This window comes from Onychomys torridus, chromosome 9 (genome assembly GCF_903995425.1).
Source record: "Onychomys torridus chromosome 9, mOncTor1.1, whole genome shotgun sequence".
Taxonomy (NCBI): Eukaryota; Metazoa; Chordata; class Mammalia; order Rodentia; family Cricetidae; genus Onychomys; species Onychomys torridus.
In genome coordinates, this window is record NC_050451.1 from 55,484,923 (window position 1) to 55,490,922 (window position 6,000).

General features: G+C 40.8%; 1 non-coding gene across 1 annotated transcript; it reads left to right on the forward strand.

The window, feature by feature from the left end:
• Positions 1-3,367: 3,367 nt before the first annotated feature.
• LOC118591701 lies at positions 3,368-3,508 on the forward strand. The gene has a single exon (XR_004945992.1). It is a non-coding gene; the product is annotated as a U4 spliceosomal RNA (small nuclear RNA).
• The last annotated feature ends 2,492 nt before the right edge of the window (positions 3,509-6,000 follow it).

Sequence of the window (6,000 nt, forward strand, 5' to 3'; positions counted from 1 at the left end):
TGTGTGCACACAAATGCATAAAGGCTAGAGGTGTCAGATCCCCCTGGAGCTAGAGCTACAGGCAGCTGTGAGCTGCTAAATGTAGATGCTGGGAACTGAACTTGGTATTGGTGGAGTTTTTCTTTGTCCTGGAAGTCCCTCCCAAATAACCACAAGAGACTTAATATAAAGTATAAATGCTCGGCCAATAGCTCAGGCATATTACTAAATAGCTCTTTATAACTTGAATCAACCCAAATTTCTTACCTATACTTTGCCACATGGCTTGGTACCTTTTCTCAATACAATATGCCCATCTTGCTTCTCTCTGCATCTGCTAACGACTGCTCTGACTCGGCCCTTCTTCCTCCCAACATTCTGTTTGGCTTTCCAGCCTAACTTTATCCTTATCAGCTATTGGCCAGTCAGCTTCTTTATTAAACCAATAACAACAACAAATCTTCACAGTGTACAAGATTATTCCATAGCATTTCCCCCTTTTTGTCTAATTAAAAAAAGTTTTAACTTTAACATAGTATGATTACAAAAACAACAAAACAATTATTAAATAAGAATTATAGTTATAATATCCAGTCCATTTGTATTTGAAAAAATTAGAGAAAATATTTTATTATTTATCATTGTGAGTCTAAAGTTTTATACTTCACTTACCTTTTATCAAAACTAAGGAAAACTTTAACTATGACTATCTAGTCTTCCACTCCATCAAAGACCCCAGAAGGGTGAAATGTTAACTAATAGGGACATCTGGCTGCCTGGATAGTCACCCTAGGTTCTTCTGTACTGTTGGGGCATCCATTCCTGGCCTACAGGTCTAGAACATCTGACAGGCATTTTTGAGAAGCAGAAAATTTTGAAGGACTATTCTACCTTATCTTGGCAAAGTTTAGCAGTCACTTTTTTTTGTATCTGCTGGACCAGTTTGGATAGTAGCTGTCAGCAATTGAGGCAAGGGTAGTTTCTTTGCCTATATGATTAGCTTTTCCAAAAAGATGACCATCATCTTCATTGAAGTAGATCAGTGCTGCCAGGTGCAGATGTGTCTCACTGTCATGAAAAGCCTTAGGTTATTCAACATATTAAATGCCATATTCTGTAGGTGTTTGAAGGGTTTGAAGACCATCTATCTAGCTAAATATATCTGTGTATGACCTTGAAAACATATCTAACATGACTATAAGTTTAATTATTATAGATGAGTAATTATTAACTGTCTTTCTCAATTATTCATTACATTTGTAAGTGAGCTGCATGAGCACAATATCCCAAACGAGTAGAAATATACATACAGTATAATGGAAATAACTTTAAATTTGTATCAATAAACTAAAATCTATATCAATGTAAAATATTTTGAGATTAATAGCTGTTTTTTGGATTAAAGCAGATTCAATAATCTACCCTTTTATCCTTATTGTTTCTATATCTTATCCCCTTTCCTTTAGAAAGAGATCCTTGAATTTAACTCCTTTGTTTAGCTTTTTTTCTGAATAAGACCAATAACTATTTGCAATCAATCTTCCTTAAATGATGACAAACATTCATAACCAATCCTTTGGGAAATTCTGTTGTTTGGGAGCACTTGTAATCTTTGGAACCATGAGAAAATTTAGGATATTGGTTAAGTCTGTGAGGTTGGATCATCTCAGTCAGTAGCCTTGAAACTGTTTTGGATGCTGGATCACCTGGGGCATCCATTTTTATTGGTGTCTGGTCCCCTTGCTCTGAAAATACATAAACTTTTGAAGGTAACATACATATTTGTATCAACACAAGTATAGATTGTGCATTGTACACAAGTCAGCCAAAGATTTTTTTTTTTTGTTATGTGTTTGAGCAGGTAAAATATACATCATGTGTCTTGTAGTTCTTTTATGCTTATTTTTTTAATGTCTGTAGTCAGGATTTTAGGGGTCTTCCCTGATCAAACCTGATTTTCTTTAACCCAGAATAAATCCACAGCTTCTCATTTCCTGTAGAAATAAAAGCATAACCTCTCCCCCAAAGTAACACATCTTTTGACTTAAATTTTGAAGTCGAGGCATTTTTAAAACATATAGGTTGGCTGAATCTAGAAATTTTCATAATTCAGTGTCTCTTAGCAGCCAAACAATTCAAAGACAACACAATAACATACAAGATCCAGACTCTGTAATTTTCATCTTTATGTAGTTTGTTTCTTTTATATTACATTACTTCCTTTTTAAGAAATTTGCTTTATTGTCTTAAAACTACATTTTAAAATCTATGACTGTATATACTCTTTGTCTTCTCTCTCCCAAGCCTATGTATATTTTTAAACATACTGTAACCTGTTTTGAGTTTTTTGGTTTTTTTTGTTTTTTGTTTTCCTGTCTGGATCTGTTTTTACCAAGCATCTGTTTTGTTTTTTGATAGACTGAGCTGAGTCTTAAACTGCTATGTCAGCTACCAGCTTTGCTCAGCTTAGTACAGGCCATAGCACAGGGCAGTTTGCAGTTGGCTCCCTCACAAAGGCAGCAGCCAGGGAATGTGTCCCTGTACCATGGCTAGCATGAGAGACACACAAGTAGGAAGCCACTCTTGGCTCTGTTTCTCTGTATCTAGAATCCTTTCCCAAACTCTCTCAGGTTTTATGTGGACATAGTTTCCCCATGGTGGGCTCCATTTGTAGATGGAGTTTTTCTTTTTTTATGTCCGGCAGTCACTCCCAAATAACCACAAGAGACTTAATATAAATTATAAATGCTTGGCCAACAGCTCACGCTTATTACTAAATAGCTCTTACAACTTAAATTAACTCATATTTCTTATCTACACTTTGCCACATGACTCAGTACCTTTTCTCAATAAGGCATGCCCATCTTGCTTCCTCTGTCTCTGTTGGTGACTCCCAACTCTACCCTTCTTCTTCCCAACCTTTCTTAGTTTGGCTTTCTCACCTAACTTTATCTTGTTCAGTTATTGGTCAGTCAGCTTCTTCATTTGACCAATCACAGCAACAAATCTTCACAATGTACAAAAGGAATATTCCACAGCAACTTGGGTCCTCTGCAAGAGCAGTACATGCTCATGACTACTGAGTCATTTCTCCAGCACCTTGGCTCAAAAATTAAACAGGGACACACTGGAGGGCATGGCAGCAAGAGTATGAGACAACTGGTCACATTTTGTCATCATCAGAAAATAGGACAGGAAGTGAGCTCCAGCTATAAAACATGCAGGCCCCCACCACTGCCCCACTTCCTGTAGTGAGGTTCCACAACCTTCCAAAACCAGCCAAGGATCAAATGTCCACACACAGGAGTCTATAGGGGATACTGCACATTCAAACCAGAGACCATGAGGCAAAGGATGTTTTTTAAGTGGTTTATTATAAAGTACTTCCAGCTTTGCGCAGTGGCAGTATCATAGCCAATGAGGTTTATCTGAGGCACAATTATTGCTAATTGAAAACTTTTCCCAATACCCCACCGTGATGACTTGCAATATAGTTGGCATTGGCAATTTTTGACAGTCTCTATAGAGAATTAAAATTAAAAAAAAAAAAAAAAGTACTTCCAGAGAAATGAGTCAGGAAGTAAAGACCTGGTCCTAGGAAGGAAAACAGAGCAAATGAAGATCTGCAGGTTCCTCTAGCTCAGCCATGTGAACACCTAGGACACCTACCACCACTGTGGGATGTGGACCTGTCCCTTCCTAGCCTATATTTCAGGTCTTGTTCTACTGGGCTTCGTTGAACCTGCAGCTCTCACCTTAGGTGGTATTGTGTTCCCCAAAATATTGTGGACCCTAATAAACTTATCTGGGGTCAGAGAACAGAACAGTCACTAGATATAGAGGCCAGAAAATGATGGCACACACACCTTTAATCCTATCACTTGGGAGGCAGAGATCCATCCAGATCTCTGTGAGTTTAAAGCCACACTGGAAAGAGCCAGGCATGGTGACTCACACCTTTAATCCCAGGAAGTGATGGCAAAAAGCAGAAAGGTATATAAGGCGTGAGGACCAGGAACTAGAGCTGGTTAAGCTTTTGGGCTTTTGAGTAGCAGTTCAGCTGAGATCCATTTGGATGATAACTCAAAAGCTTCCAGTCTGAGGAAACAAGATCAGCTGGGGAATTGGCAAGGTGAGGAAGCTGTGGCTTGTTCTGCTTCTCTAATCTTCCAGAAGTCACCCCAATACCTGGCTCCAAGTTTGTTTTTATTAACAAGACTCTTTAAGATTCATGCTACACTCACCACCTGGTAGCACTGGCTTATTGAGTTGCTTGTATCTCTCTCCTCAGCTAGATTAGCTCTTGAAGGGCAGGGGAGGGGAGAAGGGAGCAAAGGAGAAGGAAGAAAAAACCACAGAGTTGGCAGAAAATCCAGGGGTCAATGTCCAGTCCAAGACAGCTCAGGGATCCAATCCAGCTTGCTGCCCATCTTGTCCATTCCATGAGCTAAGGATGCTTCCCATGTTTTTGAATTGCTAAAACATAACTAAAATAACATTTTGTGGTCTATGGAAATTTTATGAAATTGGCTTTCGATGTCCATAAGCAAAGCTTTGTTTGCTTATTTTGTGGTGCTAATGACATCCAGCACCTTATAATAAAGTTTTATTGGACCAGGGCTGCTTGGTGTAGATGTGTTGTCCACAGTAGAGTTTGCTGGAGCAGAAGAGCTGGATTGTTGCTATAGAGACGGGAACCCACCTGGACTGTGGTATTAGTACTGCCAGGAGACTCAACACAGTTACATTTGCAGCATTAAGCAGGCCAGATGTAAGAGCACCAGTAAGGGTGAGAAGCATGAATGGGTAATGAAGGACCACAGATTTATTAAAGAAAACTCTGTCTCTGTCTCCTTTCTCTCTCTGTCTCTCTGTCTCTCTCTCTGTCTCTCTCTCTGTCTGTCTCTCTGTCTCTGTCTCTGTCTCTGTCTCTGTCTCTCTCTCTCTCTCTCACTCACACACACACACACACACACACACACACACACACACACACTCTCGAGAGAGAGTACCACATTCTGGCCTTGGAGATCTTAGTTGGAAGAAAGCTTGGTGAGAGAGGGTTACATTATCAACAATGAATTCCACTGTGGAGTTCAAGCTAAACTTAGCCATTCTCTATCCACACCCCATGGCCAACCCATGGCCATTGGAGGATGGCCCTGCTGCTTTCCCTCAGGGCCAGGGGAACTAAGCACTCTCAAGTCCTCACACCATGCAGACCATGGTGTCTTTGGGTCTTGATTCCCCTCCCTAGATTCTCCTGTAGCTCCAGAGGCAGTTTTGGTTCAGAATTTAGGTCAGTTGCATATACGTCTGCCAAGGACTACACAAGGTGGTATGAATTCCTTATGGAATTTCAGAAGCAGAAAAAGGATGTCTTGTAGACACTCAAAATGGTCTTGCAGGATGCTGATCATCTTCTCCCCACATTCTGCCTCTCAGCACAATGGTCAGGGCATGCTCCAGGTTTCAGCCTCCAGGAAGGGCCACACTGCCATATTTCTGGGAACTGCCCACCTGGGTAAGAGTTCAATACATTACACTCACTGTTTTAAAACCCATTGACTTGGGCTAGGATATAGCTCAGTGGTAGAGTACTGCCTAGCATACAAGGCCCTGAGTTTGAGTCCCAGCACCATATAAAACAGGCATGGCATTACATGCACACAATCCCAGCACTTGGAGGTGGAAGCAGAAGGATCAGAGGTTCAAAGTCATCCTCTGCTACACCACAAGTTTGAAGCTAACCTTGGCTACATGAGATTTAAAAAAGAAGAAGAAGAAGAAGAAGAAGAAGAAGAAGAAGAAGAGGAGGAGGAGGAGGAGGAGGAGGAGGAGGAGGAGGAGGAGGAAGAGTGAAGAGGTGACCAAGATCTCGCTGCTACTTGCAGTCCCCAGCAGGAATGTGCATCTCACTGCCATGCAGAGCCATACAAAGTAGCCATGAGGTAAATCAGGAGACAGAAGACAGACATGGAGAAGCAGACTGACAGGCATGTGCCCTGCTGGCCTAGGCAT